The sequence below is a fragment of the Octopus bimaculoides genome, chromosome 4 (genome assembly GCF_046866305.1).
Source record: "Octopus bimaculoides isolate indiv1 chromosome 4, ASM4686630v1, whole genome shotgun sequence".
NCBI lineage: Eukaryota > Metazoa > Mollusca > Cephalopoda > Octopoda > Octopodidae > Octopus > Octopus bimaculoides.
The window spans coordinates 113,210,667-113,235,189 of record NC_142931.1 but is presented as its reverse complement, the minus strand read 5'-3'; the positions used below and the strand labels follow the sequence as shown (position 1 = coordinate 113,235,189).

Below are 24,523 nucleotides of genomic sequence, written 5' to 3'. Positions count from 1 at the left end.
ATCTATTTATAACCAAGTCTTGTCGGTGTCATATCAATCCCCCCCCCCAAATCTATAGTAAATTAACAGCACAACTAAATGGATTTCCAATCACCCCCCCCCCACCGACAACAATGGCACCGCCTTCTCCATCACCAGTGCCCTTACTCCACTCTGAATCTCTTTCCATTCCTTTTCTTTCCAAACCTTCCTCAACACCCTGTAATACTCTCCCCCACATATTGGCATACATACCTCGCCACACTTTTTTTCTTAATTCCCTTTGTTCTTTCGTTAATTAACATTAGCTTATCAATTTCATAAACGACATATCTGTCTTCATATTACTCCATCTCTTCTGCAGACTCCTTCTTACCCCCACCTCGTTCCCACTTCTTTTTTTCTCTTCCTTCAATTTCTTCTTTTCCTAACTCTTATCCTTTTCCAGCTCACTTTTCTTCCTTCTAGTGTTGCTGTTGCTTTTTTTTTTTCCAAGTAACTTTTATCTGCACCTTTCTTCTTCTTCTTCCTCCACTTTTTTCTTCCTCTTCTTCTTCCACTCTTTTCTTCCTCTTCTTCTTCTTCCTCTTCTTTTTCTTCTTCTTCTTCCACTTCTTCCTCTTCTTCTTCCTCCTCCACCACCACTCTCCTCCTCCCCTCTCCTGTAACACCTTCACATTGGTGGGTCAACAGAAGTGACCAAACCAGTGTTCACCATTTCCTCTTGGATTCCGGCTTAACTCCTCTTTCTTGCCCCCGTCATCAACAAGAGGTTCCTTCTGTTGCCTCTTTCTTCCTAAACACAGCCACCTTTTGCTCTTTTCCTCTCATTCCAATAATATATTCATTTATTCTTTTATGTGTTTCAGTCACTGGACTGTGGCCATGCTGGGGCAATGCTTTGAAGGGTTTAATGAAACAAACCAACTCTAGTACTTTCCAAACACAAACGCAACCCTCAAGTGATGTAATTCAAGGTTTATAAACGGGGAACCCAAACATTTTTAATAATAAAAATAATTAACAAAATTATGTTGTTTGGTCCAACCTATGTGCGTGAAGAGTTGTCTTCTTTCATGGAAACAACTTCAGAAAGAACCAAGTTAGCTGACACACAATTGTCATCATTGATGCAAGTTGGAACTGCATGGACACTTGAAACAAATATACAAAAATTAGTTACCAAGTATCAGGACAGCAAAAACAAGATTAATTAACACTTACAGGTAAACTTGTATAATATGCTATCTTTTTTTTTTTTTATAGTTATTGTCTGGTAATATAGCTTCTTGTGGTTGTAATAAAATCTGTCTGTACAAAGTTATTTTGACATTAGTTTTCATCAAATGATGGAAATCATTGTTGTAAACATGTGCTTAAAAATATGAGGTCCCCTTGGCAACTAGTATATGAGCAATGGCGATCATAGAGACTCTGAAGTTTGACATAACTGCCTGTAAAGCATTTCGTTCAATGTGCTGACAATTCTGCCAGTATGCTGTCTTCACACACACACATATATTATAATAAATGTGTGAAAAATTAATGAGCTTCCATCAGTTGCAATGATGACTATTCCATTTGTCTCAGCAACTGGGTTATCGACTCATTGTATAATATTATAATCAGCTGAGTATTTCACAAGTACCTGTTAATCATGTACACTGTGAACTGATACAGGACAAGCGCATAAATGGGATCTATTTCAAAACGGGGGCACCAGTATTTTCTTAACAAAACACTTTGAAACTTGGGACACTGGTAGAATGTGTCATATAAAACATCTTTTACTCTTAGTCTTCTTAACAAAAAAACGTACATCGCAAGTTATTCCATGTTAAAGTTGTCGTATTTCTGTAATTTCAACCAATCACTGACGTCTATTCAGCTGAATAGAGTTACTGCTGGGTGGTCATAAAAATGTTATTCCCTGTGACATATTTCATCCGGTTTAATTGTAATTTATACGCATATATTGTTTATATAATAAATTACGCTGTGCGTATCTATGTGTGTAACAATTTTAGAGTTCGGATTCTAGAGTTGGGGTTAGGGTTAGGGTTAACAGTCTGGTTAGGGTTAGGGGATTAATACGATATACACCGTTACAGCGCTAACTGTTTTCAACTGAATAGACGTCAGTGATTAGTAGAAATTATCGAAATAAGACAATTTTTTACATGAAATAAATTCGAATACAAAAATTTTTTTCTGTTCTATAACACAAAATAGATAAGTATACGAAGTTTGAAAGTCTTTCGGTACCAAAAACACTACATAAAACATAAATGAAAACTGGTGCCCCCGTTTTGAAATAGATCCCATAAATGTTCTAAAATCTTTACAGCCTTGGATTTTTATCTCATTCTGAAAAAAAAAGTTTTTATATATACACATGCCGATATATGACCTACAGCAGATTTTTTCGCATAATCACCGAACCTGGAGCTTAACTATGGTCTGTCCATAGCACTTACTCAGCATTACCTGACAACTTTGGGTCTTACTGACACCATTACCTCTCATAACTTATATATATATATATATGTATATATATATATGTATATATATATATATATATATATATATATATATATATATATATATATATATATATAGAGAGAGAGAGAGAGAGAGAGAGAGAGAGAGAGAGTGAGAGAGAGAGAAAGAGAGAGTGTTAGACACTTTCGGTATGCAAATTAGGGGCTCCTTCATAGAGTAACTGCTGCATTTGTTGAGTATAGAAACAGTTTGGCTGCTTGTTTATCTGCAGAGTGTCAGAATGTTGTGGATGCTTCTGATGAGAACCCCATAAAGTTTGATAACTGATTAAGGTTGTTCATCCTTTTTTTGTAGAAAAAGGGCTAAAATTTGCCCTGTTTATAATTATACCATATGTTACATATATATCTGTGTGTGTGTGTGTGGTTAAGGTGGTGATCTCACGATTGCAAGATCGTGGTTTCAATTCCTAGACTGGGTGGTGCATTGTATTCTTGAACAAAACACTTCATCTCATGATGCTCTACGATCACTTCAACACCTGATATATGGCATGCAGTGCACCTGTTCAAACAAATGTCGATTTTATGCAGGGAGTGAACTAATGTGTGGCACAAACAATTGATCACTGTCAACAATTCATTTGTGTGGGCCATTCAGCAAAACCTGAATGCTCATTCGTCGTCTTCAACAGGAGACTCCCCCCCCCCATTATATATATATATATATTTATACATTAATCACTCTTTTACCCGTTTCAGTCGTTTGACTGTGGCCATGCTGGAGCACCGCCTTTAGTCGAGCAAATCAACCCCAGGACTTATTTTTTGTAAGCCTAGTACTTATTCTATCGGTCTCTTTTTGCCGAACCACTAGTGTTTACGTCCCCGTAAATTAGTGGTTTGGCAAAAAGAGAACGATAGAATAAGTACTAGGCTTACAAAAAATAAGTCATGGGGTTGATTTGCTCGACTAAAGGCAGTGCTCCAGCATGGCCACAGTCAAATGACTGAAACAAGTAAAAGAGTAATATATATATAATTATATATATATATGGTGGTGGATTCAACTATATATATATATATATATATATATATATATATATATATATATATGTATATATATATATATATATATATATATATTACATATATACGACAGGCTTCTTTCAGTTTCCGTCTACCAAATCCACTCACAAGGCTTTGATTGGTCCGCGGCTATAGTAGAAGACACTTGCCCAAGGTGCCATGCAGTGGGACTGAACCCGGAACCATGTGGTTGGTAAGCAAGCTACTTACCACACTGCCGCTCCTGCGCCTATAACAATAAGGTCTCACCGAGATACGAACTCGGATTGCTGGATTCAAAGTCCAGAGTGGTCACCATTACACCAGATATATAAATGTATGTTTGTCCCCCCATCACTGCTTGACAATTGGTGCTGGTGATTTTACGTCTCTGTAACTTGGTGGTTTGGCAAAAGAGACTGATAGGATAGTACTAGGCTTAAAAACTAAGTCTTGGGGTTGATTTGTTTGACTAAAAAGCCTTCAAGGCAGTGCTCCAGCATAACCAAAGTCAAATCACTGAAACAAGTAAAAGAATAAAAGAGTATATATATATATATATATATATATATATATATATATATGCAGGAGAAATACCTAGCTAAGGATAAACCTCTGTACCTGGCTTTCGTTGACATGGAGAAAGCCTTTGACAGGGTCCCCCGATCCCTTATCTGGTGGTCAATGAGGAAACTTGGGATAGAAGAATGGTTAGTGAGAGCTGTGCGAGCCATGTACAGAGATGCTGCCAGTAAGGTGAGGGTTGGAAATGAGTACAGCAATGAATTCCGGGTAGAGGTAGGGGTCCACCAAGGTTCCGTCCTCAGCCCCCTCTTATTTACCATAGTCCTCCAGGCAATCACAGAGGAGTTCAAGACAGGTTGCCCCTGGGAGCTCCTCTATGCTGGTGACCTTGCCCTAATTGCGGAGTCACTATCAGAACTAGAGGAGAAGTTTCAGGTGTGGAAGCAAGGTCTAGAATTGAAGGGCCTTAGAGTCAACCTAGCTAAAACCAAAATCCTAATAAGTAGGAAGGTAGATAAAACACAAACCCCTTCAGGTAGATGGCCCTGCTCAGTATGTAGAAAAGGAGTAGGTAGTAACTCTATAAGATGTACCAGGTGCAAGCTATGGACACATAAGAGGTGCAGCAACATCAAAGGCAGGTTAACTAGCAAGTTAGTTTTTGTTTGTGGCAGATGTTCAGCAGGTGCAATAAAGACTGCAAACAAACAGGAAACAACTTCTATCTCATTCCAGGGTGAAAAACTAGAGGTAGTCGATAGCTTCTGCTATCTGGGCGACCAAGTTAGTAGTGGGGGTGGGTGCGCTGAAAGTGTAGCTGCTAGAATAAGAATAGCCTGGGCAAAGTTTAGAGAGCTCTTACCCCTGCTGGTGACAAAGGGACTCTCACTCAGAGTAAAAGGCAGACTGTATGACGCATGCGTACGAACAACCATGCTACATGGCAGTGAAACATGGGCTGTAACTGCTGAGGACATACGTAGGCTCGCAAGGAATGAAGCCAGTATGCTCCGTTGGATGTGTAATGTCAATGTGAATACCCGTCAGAGTGTAAGTATCTTGAGAGAAAAGCTGAACATTAGAAGCATCAGTTGTGGTGTGCAAGAGAGACGATTGCGCTGGTATGGACATGTGGTGAGAATGGAGGAGGATAGCTGCATGAAAAAGTGCCACACCCTAACAGTTGAGGGAACCCGTTGAAGAGGTAGGCCCAGGAAGACCTGGGCTGAGGTGGTGAGGCAAGACCTTCGTACATTGGGCCTCACCGAGGCGATGACTACTGACCGAGACCTTTGGAAATGTGCTGTGCGTGAGAAGACCCGGCAAGCCAAGTAAGATCGTTGCCAGTGCCCCTGGACTGGTTCTTGTGCGGGTGGCACATAAAAGACACCATTTCGAGCGTGGCCGTTTTTCGTGCGGGTGACACGTAAAAGCACCCACTACACTCTCTGAGTGGTTGGCGTTAGGAAGGGCATCCAGCTGTAGAAACTCTGCCAAATCAGACTGGAGCCTGGTGTTGCCATCCGGTTTCACCAGTCCTAAGTCAAATCGTCCAACCCATGCTAGCATGGAAAGCGGACGTTAAACGATGATGATGATATATATAGATATATATATATATATATATATATATAATAATACAAATGATATGCGAGCATACGCATATATACATACATATATGTACATACCTACATCTACATGTATATATAGGTGCATATCCGAGTACAGGACGTCAAAAAAACATGGACAAAAATAGGAACGGGAACATAAACAAACCACAAGAAACGAAATTTTTCTACGGACAACAGAACGAACACATAGGAAAACAGACGAGCCACTTATGGAACTTTTCCTTCATCAGCTGCCTCTATTCTAAACTAGGCTTCCGAAGAATATTATATATTCTTTTATTCTTTCATTTCTTTACTTGTTTCAATCATTTGACTGCGGCCATGATGAAGCATTGCCTGTAGCCGAACAAATTGACCCCACGACTGATTCTTTGTAAGCCTAGTACTAATTCTATCGGATTCTTTTGCCGAACTGCTAAGTTATGTGGACAGAACCACACCAACATTGGTTGTCAAGTGATGGTGGGGAGACATACATAGATACATAAATTTATACATACATACTTACATATATACATACATGCATGCATACATACATATACACACACACGTACACACATATATATGTGATGGGCTTCATTCAGTTCCCGATTACTAAATGCACTCACAAGGATTTGGTTGGCTTGAGGCTATAATAAAATCCACTTACCCAAGGTGCCACACAATGGGACTGAACCTTGAACCATGTTGTTGGGAAGCAAGCTTCTCACTACACAGCCACTCCTGCGCCTTGGTACAAACTAACATCCAGCTATCCTCATGGGAACATATTGCCATGGATAGGACAGCCTGCAGGACTGCCATCTACAATGGAGCCAACTCCTTCTAGCAGAACAGACAACAGTATGAGGAGGTAAAATGCAGGAGACAAAAGGAGTGTCTTCAACATCCTTGACCTGCACCGACCATTCTGTACAAATTCTGCCCACAACTCTTTCACCACTGACTTGGACTCCAAAGTCACATTTGGCACAAACATCTGTCAAGGAGACAGGACAGAAACTGACGAACCCAATGCTTGGACATGAGCTGGAGCTGCTGCCACCACCAATATATATATATATATATAAACTGTAATTTTTTGGATAATTAGATATTGTTAATATAACAATATATAAAAATGCACATATATATATATATATATATTAAATCTTGCGTTGGATACACAGTATTGTTCTTGTGGTCTTCCACCTTTATGTATCCATTCTTACCATAATTTATATATATATATATATATATATATATATATATATACATACATTTGCATGCTTGTCTTTTTGCTTTAAAACCATAGAATATTTGTAAATGATTGTCAGTGTTATTAGGAAAAATATTACTTTGCTAGGAAACAGGTGAAGATTGATAACAGGAAGGGCATCCAGCTGTAAAAAAGACTCAGCCTTAACAAACTCCTGTCCAATCCATGCAAACATGGAAAAGCAGATGTCCATGTGAAAACGACGATGATAATGGTTATGATTAGTATTAATAAATGCATACATAATTATAGAGACAAGAGTGGAGAAGAATATGCTCTACTATTTGCTTCATGTAAGCAAACAGATTTTTCTATGAGACTGTGGACGAAATTATGCATTTATATGTGTGTGTATAACATTTATGTATATTTGTATGTGTGGTGTGTGTGACTGTGTTGATGTGTGTGCTTGCGTACATGTAAGCGTGTGCATGAATTGGAAAGATAAGTAGGCAGTTTCTAGAATTAAGTTGTACATCAATGAAACGGAAAGACATTGCCATATATATATATATATATATATATATATATATATATATATATATATATATATGTATGTATGTACAAATATATGCATAAATATGAAATGGGAGAGAGAGGGCAAGGAAGAGAAACATACATACAGATATATTTATATATATGTGAGTGTATGTATGTATATATATTTATATATATATATCAATATATATATATTGATATATAACATATGCACATATATATGTACATGCATATGTAGATTTATATCTATATTTATCTATCTATGTATATATATAAACACATATATGTGTGGTATGTATGTGTGTGTATGTGTGTATATATATATATATATATATATATATATATATACATACATACATATGTATGAGTGCATTTGTATCAGTATCAGAGACAGCAGATTAAAAAAAAAACACAACAAAATCAAATAAAGTTACATAGTAAAATAAAATAAAATAAAATAAAATACAAATACAAATAAAGATTATAAAATGTTAAAAAAAAAAATTTTCAAATAAAGTAAAAAATAACGTAAAAACACGTGTTAAAGGTAGGTTTGAACCAGTCATGCAGAAGTTCACTTCCATTAAGATGGCTTAGTGCAGAAGTAACCTGAAGAGAAATCACTTGGCAGGTAAGACGGCAATTAATTAGAAACTGCAGACATGATCAAGTATCGGCATTGAGATAATGGCAGTGGTGGTAAGATGGTGGCGATGAAGGCAACAGGAGGCGTGGTGGTGATAATGGCAATGGTGGTGGTGGTAGTGATGATGATAGTAGTAGGGGTAATGGTGGTGTTTGTGGTGGTGGATTTGGTGATGGAGGTGTTGCTGGTGGTGATAGTTGGGGTGGTGGTGGTATTGTTCTTGGTGGAAGATGGTAGGGCTTGCTATTTTTGATGGAGATAGATAATTGAGAGACAGATCGGCTAATAGACATTGGGAATAGAGAGAAGGACAGACAGACCAACAGATACATTTCTTTTATTAGCCACACAGGGCTCAACGAAGATGGGACAAATACAATGTAGAGCTTTTCTTTTTGGGAGGGGGAAGGAAGGAAAAAAAAAAGAAAAAAAAAAAAATTGGTGGTGTCGATCAAAAGGGATCGTAGGAAGGGAAAAAGGGGCAGTTCGATCAAAAGGGATCGAAAAAAAAAGAAAAGGAAAGGCCGATCAATAGGGATCGTGTATCACACAGTAATGTTCTCGTGTAAAAAGAGGGGAGGACAGTTTAGGTTTAGCCGTGGAAGGAAAAGCCCACGGAAAAGACCACGGTAACCTTGGTCAATATTCTCATTGAAGAAACTATAACAGTAAGTGACTCTCTTTTGCCTTTTTGTTTTATTTTTTTTTTCTTGTTCATAGGGTTATGCTCAAGATGGCTCCGTCGTTCACACGTGCCATCCTTGCTACATTCACCCATCTTTTTTTGAAGCATTCACTAGACAAGACTTCCCTTTCTACTCTCAACTTCCTCTTCAGGTGATACTTGAAGAAGTTGATGAGAGATTGCCCAGAGAGGAAAGTCTTTGTCTCTAGACCTTTCAGACGCGTCCACCATACACATTCTTTCGCCATAGCCACAAGTACGATGAAAATAGCTCTTCCTTCCCGTTTAAAGGAAGGAGGCGCGACAATATTCACGATAGACTCGGCTGATAGACCGACTCGTCCCACACGCGATAGCAGTTGTTCGACGTAAGCCCACAGCTCGGAAATGGTGGGACACTGTACGAGTGCGTGCAGAACGGTTTCGTCGCTCTGCCGGCATCTCGGACAGGTCGGCCCCGTGTTTCTCGAGCCATGCCTGTAGAGCTTATCCCGAACGGGTAGTGCTTCTCGATAGCACTGCCAGGCCAGGGATCTCTGGAAGTTGTCCATAGGTCCCGGCCCGAAGGTCGTCTTAAACAGGCGGGTCAGGTATTCCTCGTCGACGCCCAGGTTCGCCCCGAGATCGTCGTCGTACCTTCCCTCCACTAATCCACTATAGAATGCGTTAGTTGTGATGCAGTCGCTCAAGGTTGACCCGGGTTGTTGGAGTTGCCGAAGAGCAGCGCGACACTCGCGGTGCCATTCGCCCTTCCTCGGCCTCTTCTTGATCCATGACTGCAGTTCGGTCATGGAGACGAGCTGCGGGAAAGCGCGCCGCACAAACGGTGACCACACCTGTTCACCGCTGTCTACGTAGAGCCGGAGATGTCGCAGTCTCAGCGCGTGTCTGCGCATCATCAACCACGGCATGCCCAGTCCTCCTTTTAACGGGTGTTGGCAGCAAACGGATCGCCTAACCATCGGAACGCTTCCTTTCCACAAGAAGCGGAAGAGGATGCGCTCCAGTTTGGTGATGGTAGGGTCGGGACAAGGAACGACGGTCAGGCGGTAGTAGATGACGGACGCGATGTACGTGTTCGCCACCTCCGCCCGACCTTTCAGGGAAAGCTTCCTCTCGGCCCATTGCCGGGCTAGAGTGGCCACCCTTCTCGTTATCTCGTCCCAGTTCTTCTCCGTTTGGAGGTCTGGACCAAACCAGACCCCGAGCATCTCAACCGGACTAACAGATAGATAGGTGGATAGATAGATAGATAGGTGGATAGATAGATAGATACATACATGGATGGATGGATAGAGGGATGAATAGATGGGAACAGAGAGAGAGGCAGCTGAATAGAGAGATAGATAGGTAGATAAAGAGATAGATACATGGAAAGATTAAAAAATGGATAGACAAATAAATAGAGAGATAAATCAACAAAAACACAGACAAGTAGGTAGCTATATAAATTAGAAAGTGTAAGAAATACATTGGAAAGGAAGAGAGAAATTAAAAGAGTGGAAGAGGTTTGGTCAGGCTGGCTCAAAAGCAGCAGGTGATATTAACAAAACAGGTCCTTTGAGATATTAGTACAATCTATTCAAAGGGCTTCTGAACAGTTTTCGAGTACCAAATTTGAATCACAAAGCATGTGGCTTAGCGGTTAGAGTATTCAGCACATAATTTGTAAGATTGTAAGTTCAATTCCAGGCAGTGTATAGTGTCCTTGACTCTTTCAATACCAACTCGGCTGAAACCAGCTCTGGGTCTGATTACAAATGTCCTGTTTTCATAAGTTTTGAATTAAAATCTTCCACCAAACCTCAGTCACAATTTAAGTTCCTACCACTAGCTGAATGATAAAGTTATTTTACTAAATTCTTTCTTATATTCAAAGTAATTGAAAGAAATACAGAGCATTTCAAAATAAATACAGAAACGAAAGGATTAACCCCTTTGCAGATAAATTTAGTACTGACAGTCTCTGCTGCATACCATTATTAGGCTATTCAGTAACTACAGTAACTAAATAATTTCTCATACAAGGGATTTTAAAGTGTATTTACAGCGTCTTCTCAGTGTGGGATATTTGAAAACACAGTGCTGCACAGAGCAAGACATTATTATACTGCTCACACACATAGTGTTTCGATGTAGTCAATACCACTTTCCATCCACAAGGTTTTAAGCAAGATACTTTATTTCTCGTTGCTCCAGTCCACTCAGATGGGAAAGATGATGTGGACTTCTAATTCAAAGGGCCAGCCTTGCCATAATCTGTGTCATACTTAATCTCCCTGAGAACTATGTTAAGGGTACACATGTCTGTGGAGTGCTCAGTGTTAATTTCACAAACAGGCTGTTTGATCAAATCAACTGGAACACTTGTAATCATAACTGACAGATATCCAGGCCAATCACAAGATCTGTGACATCTGGAGGCTTAGAGCTAATAACATCTGCCCAAGGATGCCCAAAGATACCATGCAGTAAGAAAGAATCTAGGACCTTGTTACAAAGCAAATTCTTTAGCTTTTTGGTCATACTGCTTATATAAACATAAATATACCCTGTTTCTAAAAACAAGACTGGAATGGCATGGCTGGCTGAAAAGCTTTTGATCATATGACTGTTTTCTCAGGGTTGACAACAAGGAAAACATCAATATATTACACATTTAGCTTCTTTACAGATTTTGCTCACTGTAATATCATCCGCTGTTTGCTTTCTTGAATTCTTTGGATTGTCTTTAATAAGATAATATTGAAAAAGTATACAAAATGTCTTCAGTTTCTTCTTTCAAGTATAACATTCTTAAAGCAACCTTATGTCAAGGATGCCTCTATTTTGTCACATGACCTGCTAGAAATAGCAGTCAAAACTGTTTTCAAATCATATTTTACTGTTCTATATTTAAGAGATGAGGAATTATGTACATTATTTACATTTGATAGATATTTGTCCTCATCTTGTTTAACACAACGCATCGGCTGATATACCCTCCAGCTTTCATCAGGTATCTTGGGGAAATTTTGAACGTGGGTTTTCATTAGGATAAAGCTGAAACGTTGTGTTAACAACAAACAAGATGAGGACAAATATCCATCAAATGTAAATAATGTGCATATTTTACTGCTTATAAAAAAAAATAAATAAAAAAAAAAACAAGTGGGAGATCAGGTCACATTGGATAGGGTAGCTGGGTAAGGAGTAAAGACCCCCTTTGGTTATGAATAGCTGTGAGATTGCACCTAGAAAGTTACCCTCTGAAGCACAAGTCCAGGCAAGGTTGCTTATGGAAGACCAGTAGTCACGCATGCACACCGTCCTCCCCTCTCCACACAACCAATGTTATCCAAGGGAAAGGTAAAGGCTGGTACAGCTTGGCACCAGTGACATTGCAACTCATTTCTACAGATGATTGAACGGGAACAATGTGAAATAAAGAGTCTCGCTCAAGAGCACAACACAGCCTGGTCTGGGAACTGAACTCACAACCTCTCAATCGTAAGTCTGGTGTTCTAACTACTTAACTATATGCTTCATATATATATATATATATATAACTAATTTAGAGATGAACCACCACTCTACAACTCAGAACCCGTCCAACTCCATGCTGTGAGGCAAATACCATCTTAATATATCTAATATTTTAATTTAAAATTTAAATTAAATAATATATTACATAAATCAATCATATAAATCATATAAATAAATCATAGAAATATTGATTAAAAAAAATTTTAAAGTCAAATTTATACATTGGACAGTAAAAATTAATACGATAATATACAGTATGGAAGTATAAAATTTAGTGCTAGTACATAGACTACGTGCGTTTCATGGCTGAAATAGGACTATATAAAATCATAAGCAAATTCTATCCAAGTTCATTAGAACGGGGAAATGATTTTACTCCCAAAATCAATCACTCTTCAGGTCAAATCCCTAAGAAAATACCTAAAATCATTCAAGGAATAAACATAAACATGAGAAATAAAAATATATATAAAGAGACAAAATCTGTAAACCAATCCCTACATTAACATAATTATTAAGAGTTACAATCTAAAAATATTGAAAAAGAGTATTATAGTAAACAAGGTTAAAACATTATGGAATAAGTAGATAATAGTAAAAAAATGTGTTAGTGTATAAAGTTACTAAAAGACGGATGTCAATATTGTTTATAAAATTAAAATAAGAAAACATGACTTACCTGCCGGTGGGTAACTGTGGATTAAAATCAAAATGGCTTCGTTATAGAATTTATACTAAAAGGTCACGTGATAAAAATGGCGTCTATTACCCAGAAGTACATGCGTATTATAATTACTAAAATAATAACGAAAATATCGAAAAAGAAAATCTACCTAAAATAAAAAGTTTCTTGAGGATTAAAAATACTAAAATACTTAAACTTGCAAATTAACGCAGAGTAATAACTATACACATACGAAAATTCTATATTACGTAAATAATGCTATGAACATTAATACAGAAAAGTCACGTGATAAACATGGCGTCCATTACCAGAGGTAAATACGTGTTATAATTACTAAAATAATAACGAAAATATCGAAAAATAAAAAGTTTAATGAAGATTAATAATACTAAAATACTTAAAACTCTCAGATTTACGCAGAATAATAACTATACCCAATACGAAAGTTATATATTACTTAAATAATGTTATGAAACATTGTAAAATACTGCTCATATTATCGTTGAATATTTGAAGTAAAGGTAGTTATATGTTCCAATTTTGTATAATATTTTGATGATTAAAGTGTATTCTAAAGCTAATTTGATGTATTTTACGCTACCGATCATAAGTATAAGCTGGTACCTAATCCTACGTTTAAATAAATAAATTAGTTATCTAAACTTATTATATAAATAAATTAATTTATGTCTGCATTTAACATTACGTTCATCGTGGTAGTTAATGAATTTTTTATTAGCTAATAATATCTCTTTAAATTCGTTAGTACATAATAAGCAGAATTTATTTCCTATCCTATATGATTTAGCCTTGAAAACTATTTCCCATATTAACTCGTATTCTATTCTTTTTGATTTAAGTTCTAAAATGTATTTACTAAGATCCCGTAGAGTTCATTAAATTTCTGTTCTTGAAAGAATTCATATGTTGGGCCACACACACACACACACACACACACACACACACACACACACACACACACACATATAAATACAATGTATATTTAAACACATAGGTATCCATCATAGGTATCCATCATAGGATTCCTTGCACGCTAGAAAGAACAGCTAAGTTCCACACTACTATTAGGGATAAAACTTCGAAGGGAATGAAAAATAAAACCATCTAGCTCCTGGACCGTGGTTTCTGACTTATTTTAGCAAATACAATAATTTGCTAGGTGAATTCTTCATCAGCAGGTACACCAAAGATTAAACATATATACACGAGACAATCCAGTATATGCCCCATGCTTAAACATTCTAATTTTTCAAATCTACCACGCAAGTACAGCCCCTTGTGGGCAGTAAATAAAAAATGCTGAGGTTTCAAATCAAAAATTATCCAGAAAAAATTATCAATAATTAATAAAATATATTATATATATCGGGTAAAGAACCTCTCTGTTCATGAATGGCCACAAGATTGCACCTAGAAAGTTCCCCTCCTAGGTACAAGTCTGGGCAAAGTTGTTTTGTGGAAGACCAGAAGTTGCGCATGTATACCAGCCTGCCCTCTCTGCACCACCGTTGTTATACAAGGGCAAGGCAAAGGCAAACACACCTTGGCACCAGTGATGTCGAAACTCATTTCTACAGATGAGTGAACTAGAACAATGTGAAAATAAAGAATCTTGCTCAAGAACACAACACACAACATGGTCCGGGAATCAAACTCACTACCTCGTGATTATAAGCCTGATACTCTAACCACTGAGCCATGTTCCTTCACATAGTGTACCTACTTACAGAATATACAAATAATGTAGATAGTCATGGTTGGAACACATTCAGACTTCTTGTTATCATATTTCTGTTGAAACATGGCTAGCTTTTTAACTTTTGTCTTTTACTTGATGCAGTTGTTAGACTGTCGCCATGCTGGAGCACCACCTTGATGAATTGTGGTCAAACGGATCGACCCCAGTTCTTATTGTTTTTGTAATTCTGGTACTTTTTATTTTGGTCTCTTTTGCTGAACAACTAAGTTATAGGGATGTAAACACACCAAGACTGGTTGCCAAGTGGTGGTGGACAACAAAGACAAACACACACACACACACACGCACATGCATACAACAGGCTTCTTTCAGTTTCTCATTTCTTTATTTCCCGCAAGGGGCTATACACAGGGGACAAACAAGGACAGACAAAGGAATTAAGTCGATTACATCGACCACAGTGCGTAACTGGTACTTATTTTATCGACCCCGAAAGGATGAAAAGTAAAGTCGACCTCGGCGGAATTTGAACTCAGAACGTAATGGCAGATGAAATACCGCTAATTATTTTGCCCAGCATGCTAACGTTTCTGCCAGCTCGCCGCCTTTCAGTTTCTTTCAGTTTCTGTCTATCAAATCTACTCACAAGGTTTTCGTTGGCTCAAGACTATAATAGAAGATATTTGCTTAAGGTGCCATGCAATAGGACTGAACCTGGAACCATGTGGTTAGGAAGCAAGCTTTTTGCCACGCAACCGTATCTGCAACTATTGTTTCAATTAATTTTGAAAATAATGAAGAATTTAGTAAAATAATTTTTGGCATTATTAAGTTGGTATTTTGAACAGAAATTAATATAAAAATTTTGATAGAAGGTTTTGACATAGATCCTTTTAAAACAAGGAATTTGTAACATAGAACCAGGAGCAGTCTCAGGCAGGTTTAAAGGATTAATGATTACTCTGTTCAAACAGGACTGGACTAAAGGAACAAGAAAGCAACAACAGAAGCAACAAATACAAGATCAAAAACAACAACAACAACAGCAACTGAATATAATAATCAACAAGAAAAAAGAAAACAACCCTTTTTCTGTAAAGGCAAGGTTTCCGAGTCAAAACTTTCAATAAACTTGTCGAGTTACAATTGTGTTCGTAACAGCGTGGATTTCATTTGTTTATACTGGATAAAGTTTTTTTCCGCATGAATGCTTCAGTGACAGTCCAATGAGCAAAGACGAATTATTTTTTGTCACAGAATCATTGATGTTTTTTAAACAATTATCAAGTGAAATAGAACTTTTCTATTCTCTCTAAATCAATGAGAAATGTATTTATTCTTTGTTTCAGATAGGGATATGTAGTACATATATGTATGTACATATATGTATGTATCTATGTATGTATGTGTGTATGTCTGTATTTTTGTGTGTGTTTCTATGTGTATGTATGTATGAATGTATGCATGTATGACTGTATGCGTGTATGTATGTATGTATGTATGTATGTATTTTGTTTCTGTCTATGTATGTATGGCTGTATGTATGTATGCATGCATATATGTATATGTATGTGCGTACAGAAAATGTATGCCTCTGTGCATTTGTATGTATGTGTGTATGTATATGTATATATACATATGTAAAGGTGTATGTGTACTTTCATGTATGTATGTATGTTTCTATGTCTCTATGTATGTGTGTGCATATCTATGTGTGTATGCATGTATGAATAAATATATATATTCATATACACACATTCACAGACACACACACACACACACACACACACACACACATATATATATACATACTTTAAGTATATATACATGTAATATATAGATATAAATTTGTGTATGTCTACTTGTGACCACCTCTGTGTGTTTATGTGCGTACGTTTATATACACATATGTAGACATTTACACAATTCCATACATACATGCATATATACATACACATATATGCACTCATACACACTCATCACACATATATTTATATTAACATATACATTTATTTGTGTATATTTTATGATTATTCAGTTTTGTATATACCCATACTTCTATAAATGATAACATCAATGATTACGTTTGCACATACATATCAATGTGTGTATGTACGTGCTTATAAAACCGTTTATATTCATTTGTGTGTATGTTTATGTGTATGCTTACAGTGTGTGTAACATTATCTATAATATCTATAATATATTTGTATAGTTGAATACTAGTTTGTTTCAGTATAGCTCTGTTGTGTGAGTGTATGTGTGTGTGTGTATATATATATATATATATATATATATATATACAAACATACACACACATACATATATATATATATACACACACACATATATATACATACAAATATATATATATATATATATATACAAACACACACACATATACACACACATACATATATATATATACACACACACATATATACATACACATATATATATATATATATACACACACACATATATACATACACATATATATATATATATACATATATATATATATATACATATATATATATATATACATATATATATATATACATATATATATATATATATCTATATATATACACATATATATATGCATATACATACATACATATGCACACACTCTCACACCTAACCATTCATCCAGCCAGTCAGCCATACACACACACACACACACATACACAGATGAGTCTAAATCTTTGTGTAGAGAGGAAAATGAATACTGGAATTTCATTCTAGGATTTTTTTTTTGTTTTGTTTTAAAAAAGCAATCTATTGTTTTCTAGTTCACAATATATTAGGTACAGATATGGAATATTTCTTTTGAGTTGCTGATGGTTGTTGTTGAAGGTGATGATGTTGCTATTGTCTATATAATTAAATGATCATTGTCTCTGTATAACCACAGGATTAATATTAGTGCTGGAGGCAAACCTGTAACATGGAGACAGTTGATGAAATAAAAGACTACAAGGGATGATCAACACATCTCGATTATGCCTGAGCTATCATGCCACATCCTAGAGCAAGACCACCACCACCACCACCACCACCACCGCCGCTGCCGCCACCACCACCATCATCATCGTCATCAAGGGTAACTTTCTAGGTGCAATCTCATTGTCATTCATGACCAAATGGAGCTTCTTTACCCTTTTTTAAACCTGAGTGGCACCACAATTGTCCTCAGGTGAAAGAACGGTTAATCCAACAAAATGTACTATTTTATGTTCTTCACACTAATATCATCATATCACAAGATGGCAAGCTGGCAGAATCGTTAGCATGCCAGACAAAATGCTTAGTGGAATTTCATATGTTCTGAGTTCAAATTCTTCCAAGGTCGACTTTGCCTTTCTTCTTTTTGGTGCTTATAAAGGAAGTAACAGTTAAGCATTGTTGCTGTTGTTGTTGGCACTCTGTTGCTTACGACGTCGAGGGTTCCAGTTGATCCGATCAACGAAACACCCTGATCATGAAATTAACGTGCAAGTGGCTGAGCACTCCACAGACACGTGTACCCTTAACGTAGTTCTCGGGGATATTTAGCGTGACACAGTGTGACAAGGCTGACCCTTTGAATTACAGGCACAACAGAAACAGGAAGTAAGAGTGAGAGAAAGTTGTGGTGAAAAAGTACAGCAGGGTTCGCCACCATCCCCTGCCAGAGCCTTGTGGAGCTTTTAGGTGTTTTCGCTCAATAAACACTCACAACGCCCAGTCTGGGAATTGAAACCGCGATCATATGAGCGCGAGTCTGCTACCCTAACCACTGGGCCATTGCACCTCCACAACAGTTAAGCATCAGGGTTTATATAATTAACCTACCTCTCTCCTGAAATTACTGGCCTAGTGCCAAAAAATTGAAACCAATATAACTGTATCAGGTTTCTTCCGATGACCTAACAATACCAGTTTCAGAATAGGAAGTTTGTACCATATAACCTGTCTCGGACAGGCTGGGATCAAAATGGAAAGTGGAATAGGGCATTAGGGCAGTTTTAGTTGAGAGAAATTTAGCTGTTATTTCTAGCATTTCGAATGACCCTTGTTGCCATCCTTTCTGAAGCCATATCAGTGACTAGTGAAACAATTAATATTGCACAGTGACCCGTCCTTATAAACATATCACAAAACTGAGATAATAATTCTGCATCTCATAATAATTCAGCTTCAATCATCTTTTCGTGGAATCTAAAAGAATGTGCTTTTGTTACTTCATGGTTCCCTTCGCTTTCCACTGCACTTTTCTTGTCTCGCTACCACTCAATATTGGTAATTTTCTTTAATTTCCATTCAATATTCTCCACCCTTTCATTTGTTCTTCCTTTCTTTCTTTCCTTTTTCATTCTTTCTTTCTTACTCTCTTTCTTTCGTTGAATCTTTCTGTCTTTTATTTTCTATTTTGCTTTTGTTTATTATTTTTTCATCTATTTTTTTTCTTTCTTCCTTCCTTAGATTTTGTTGAATGAATGAAGATTGCAAATGAAAAGTAATGTTCCACCCCTCCACCACCACAAACACCTCACACATACATACATACATACATACATACATACATACATACATACATACACACATATATAAATGTATGTATGAATGTATACATACATGTATGTATATACATATATATATTTGCTTATAAATAAATATACATGTATGTACATACATATATACATGTACATATATATATATATATGGTGAGTGTATATATATATATATATATATATATAGTGTGTGTGAGTGTATGATCTTGGTGATAAAAGAAATGAACTTTCTTGTCCTTTCCAAAAAAGACATTGTTTGCTCCGTCTAGACGGTTTTAGTGAGCATCTGACTTCTGGAGGTAAGGTCATGGTTGGCTGGACACGTGTATAGAAAGGTCTTTGTATATGTCTTCATGCATGTGTGTGTGCATTATGTGTATGTGTGTTGGTCTATGTATTTTATTGTAATACAAGTATGAATGTGTGTGTGTGTGTGTATATATATATATATATATATATATATATATATATATATGTATGTATATATATAGTTATATTTCGAGATGGTCATTTGTTTTTTTTCTTGCCAAATAAGCACACACATTATATATTCATTCTGCACTAGTTTATTATTGTTCTTATTTTATCTTATGTCCATTTTCTGGAAATCTTTTGTCACACATTTGTGACCTCTTCAGTGACTCCTCCTGTCTTGTTTTGTCTATTTAGTCCAAGTCAGAATGGACTAAACAGGACAGGAGGAAATATGTGGGATAGAAGAGTCACTGAAGATGTCACAGATGTGTGATGAAGGATTATCATTCAATGGACATACTATAAAAGAAGAACAACAATAAGCAAATGAAGAACGAATATATAGTGCGTGTATTTATTTGGCAAGAAAAAATACAAATGACCAATCCAAAACATAACAATATCTGTTTCAAACATATGATTTCACATCAGGAATCTTGCAAAATAAATTCATCAGTGTTTTAAATCTGAGGTTTGCTCCTGTTAATGGGGGTGGCCGGATCTACCTCAATGCCATAGCAACCTTTGGGCTGGCTGGTGCCCATTCTCCTTTGCTATCATGAGGCATTTTGGAGCTGGATTTTGTATGGTGAGCATGCCCTTGCTTACACCCAACCTCAGTTTCTAGACATGAATGGTCCCGAGACCAAGGCCTCTACAAAGACTTTTAAGAAATGTGGTAGAAAACTACCTCAGGAAGGCAGAAAGACTACTCCCTGAGACCCCTTTTGGAGTTGCCTTGCCTATGATGATATATATATATATATATATATATATATATATATATATATATATATATATATATATATATATGGAGAAAGGAGAGAAAAAGGAAAATAAGAAAGCTTCTGACAATGAGGAAAGTTTTACAAAACCTTTATATTTCAGACATAAGGACCTATCCTCAGAAGAAAACAATCTGGGTAACAGAACCAGTGTAACTGGACATTTCCCAGACTGTTTCCTTCTGAGGATGGCCCTTTGTGCCTCAAAATTTAAAGGTTTTGTAAAACTTTCTGCATTGTCAGAAGCTTTCCTATTTTCCCCTTTCTTTCCCTTCTCCACACACACACACACATATATATGAATAAGACCTGCTGAGGCAAGTGAAATCGAAATCGAAATCGAACCAGATTTGACTGGCACCCATGCCAACCTTCCTTCATTGGACACTAAACTCTGCTTGCAAAGACCTGTTGGGGCAAGTGAAATTGAAATTGAACCAAATTTGATGACTGGCACCCATGCCAGTGGAGCGCTAACAGCATCATCCATGCTGGATCACTGCTAGAGCAGCTGTCTGGCTTCCGTGCTGGTGGCACATAAAAAGCACCATTTGAGCGTTGCCATCGCCAATATCGCCGGACTGGCCCTTGTGCTGGTGACATTTAAAAGCACCCACTACACACTCAGAGTGGTTGGCGTTAGGAAGGACATCCAGCTGTAGAAACTCTGCCAGATCAGATTGGAGCCTGGTGCAGCCATCTGGTTCGCCAGTCCTCAGTCAAATCGTAAAAATTTAGTTATTAAGATATTTTCTTAACATGAAACCAATGGTAGCCTTAATACTACACAAATAAAGAAATTTTATCAACCAATGCAGTGTTGAGAGCTCATTCTCTTTCTTTGACATTTATGTATATGTATATGTGTGTGTGTGTGTGTGTGTGTGTGTGTCTGTGTCTGTGTGTGCATGCTTGTGCATGTCTGTGTGTATGTAAATATATATATATATATATAATCAGCTATTCTGATTATATGTCTGTGCACACGTTTGAATATGGTGTGTGCCAGAGGGCTTGTAAATCCAATGGAGGTCTTAAAAGACATGTTAGGGTCTACAATGAGAAGAACGTACTTGCAGGTATTGGTAGTGCAAATCAGAGGTGCAATCTGTGTGGGTGTTTTTTCAAAACACTGCCTGGTTTAAAAAGCCACATCAGACGCAATGAAAGGGCTAAGGTGTAGGTGCAGGAGGTGGTCAAACTCTGTGTAAAGAGTAGACAACCACTACCATATATATATATATATATATATATATATTATATTATATATATACATGTATGATGATTGCTTCGTCTTGACAGATGATAGCTGTCCCATCAACACTCACACCACACTCCATCACACACCACAATCACTCCGCCGATGAACCCTTAGATGACTTTTAAGACCAGGTGCAGACTGACAGGGTTTAAAACACAAGTGACGGATTTTAATTCAAGTTTCTTCTATGTCTTTACCCTTTGGAAACTGATTCTAAAGGAATGTTCTTGTGAACTAACATATGTCTTTTAAGTTCAGATATTGTCTTACAAGATTTTTGACATATGACAAGTCGCAAGAGTTGGTGTCCAAGATCATTACCAATCTGGGCATTACGATTTTCACGTGACTTTGTATGATTCACATATATGCGGAACAAGTGGAAATGGGAGACCCAGGAAGACATTGAATGAAGTACTGAAGAATGACTTCAGGATGTTGATGACAATGATGATGGTTAGAAGCTTGCTTCCCAGCCACATGGTTCCAGGTTCAGTCCCACTGCAATGGTTGAAACAAAGGAACAGCATGCTTCCATGAAACTCTGTTTTCTGCTGGGGAAAATGCAACTGAAACAGTTGTTTTGCTTCAAGCAGCTTACAAGGATGCTGCCATGAGCAAAACACAAGTTTATGAGTGGTTTCCATGCTTTAGGAATGGTCACTTGTTGCTTGAAGACCAGTTTTGTTCAAGATGACTGTCAACCTCCTGAAGAAATGAAAACATCATGAAAATCCATGAACTTGGACGACTGTCACGAAACAATTGAAGGTGATGAGCTGGCAGAAACGTTAGCACGCCGGCCGAAATGCTTATTTCTTCTGCCGCTACGTTCTGAGTTCAAATTCCGCTGAGGTCGACTTTACCTTTCATCCTTTTGGGGTCGATTAAATAAGTACCAGTTATGCACTGGGGTCGATATAATCAACTTAATCTGTTTGTCTGTCCTTGTGTGTAGCCCTTGGTGGGCAGTAAAGAAATAAGAAACAATTGATGAATTTGTTGATATGACTGGTGTGTTTTAGAGATCCTACCAACGAATTTTGAGTGAGTAACTGCAAATGAATAGAGCTGCAGCAAAATTTGTGCTTCGCTTGCTCATGGAAGATCAAAATCAGTCGCGACTGAATGCGTGTTGTGAACTGAAAGAACAGTTGGAAGTTGATCCAGACTTTTTCTCGAAGGTCAAAAGCTGGTGCCATGGAATTTGCAGATGTGGAAGAGGTGAAGAAAAAAACAACAGACATGTTAAAAGGTATCGCATCGCAAGAGTTCCAGCACTGCTTTGAATAGTGGAAAACGCGTCTGCACCATTTATTTCCGGTATTCTGCAAGAAAATATCTGGCTATGGGGAAATATTACAGGTAAGGGTTGGTGACAGGAAAAGCATCTGAGTGTAGAAAACATGCATTAATGAACTCCATCCAACCCATACAAGCACAGAAAAGTTGATGTTAAAACAATGAAGATGATTATATCTATATCTATCTATCTAGCTCTCTCTCTCTCTGTCTGTCTGTCTATTTATCTATCTATCTGTGTGTTTATGTGTCTGTCTGTCTGTCTGTCTGTCTATTTATTTATCTATCTATATCGTTTATCTTTTATCTTGTACTTGTTGCAGTCATTAGACTGTGGCCATGCTGGGGCACTGCCTTGTATTTTTAGTTGCATGAATCAACCCCAGTACTTACTCTCTAAGCCTGGTACTTATTCTGTCGGTCTCTTTTGCCAAACCGCTAAGTTATGGGGACATAAACACACCAATACCAGTTGTCAAGCAGTAATGGTGGTGGTCGGGAGGGGCACAAACACAGACACAAAGACACACACACATAGATACATATACATATAAATATATATATATATACGACAGGCTTCTTTCAGTTTCCATCTACCAAACCCACTCACAAGGCTTTGGTCGACCCGAGGCTATAACAGAAGACACTTGCCCAAGGTGCTACACAATAGGATTGAACCTGAAACCATGTTATTGAGAAGCAAGCTTCTTACCACACAGCCACTCCTGCATCTATATATCTACATCTATTTGTCTATCGTTCCCTCTCTTTCTCTATCACTCTTCCCATATGTGTGTGTGCATGTGTGTGTGTGTGTGTGTGTGTGTGTGTGTGTGTATAGGTTTGTATTTACCTTTCTATTTATCCAATTATTATCTACAATTACCCATAAACATTTTGGGGTTTCATCTAGTTACCTTCTGACTGTCTGTCCCCTCCTTACAATTTTAGAATAATTATACAAATACATGCCCTCACAACAAACACACATGCATACATATAAAGGGATGGAGAGAGAAAGAGAGAGAGAGAGAGAGAGAGAGAGAGAGATAGAGAGAGAGGAGAGAGAGGGATGGAGGGAGGAAAGAAATAGAGCCTAAAAGGGGAAATACAGGTGGTTAGATAGATGTATACATAATACATAGAAGTATTATATATATATATATATATATATATATATATATATATATATATATATATATATATATAAAATAATATTAGGGACAAAATCCAAAATTACAGGTAAAAACTCAATTAAAATCAATTTATAAAAAACTAAAATTAAAATAATGAGATCTTGAAACTTGGTTCTTTTCCCTAAAACTATATATATATATATATATATATATATATATATATATATATATATATATATATATATATATAGAGAGAGAGAGAGAGAGAGAGGAAGAGAGAATGAGAAA

At 37.0% G+C, this 24,523-nt stretch overlaps 1 long non-coding RNA gene across 1 annotated transcript in view; it reads right to left on the bottom strand.

The window, feature by feature from the left end:
• The window catches only part of LOC128247690 (uncharacterized), a 225,475-nt gene that overhangs the window by 17,601 nt on the left and 183,351 nt on the right, over positions 1 to 24,523 (bottom strand). Inside the window, exon 4 of the long non-coding RNA XR_016241647.1 lies at positions 12,996 to 13,009. This is a non-coding gene — a long non-coding RNA (uncharacterized LOC128247690). The remainder of the gene's footprint in view (positions 1 to 12,995; positions 13,010 to 24,523) is intronic.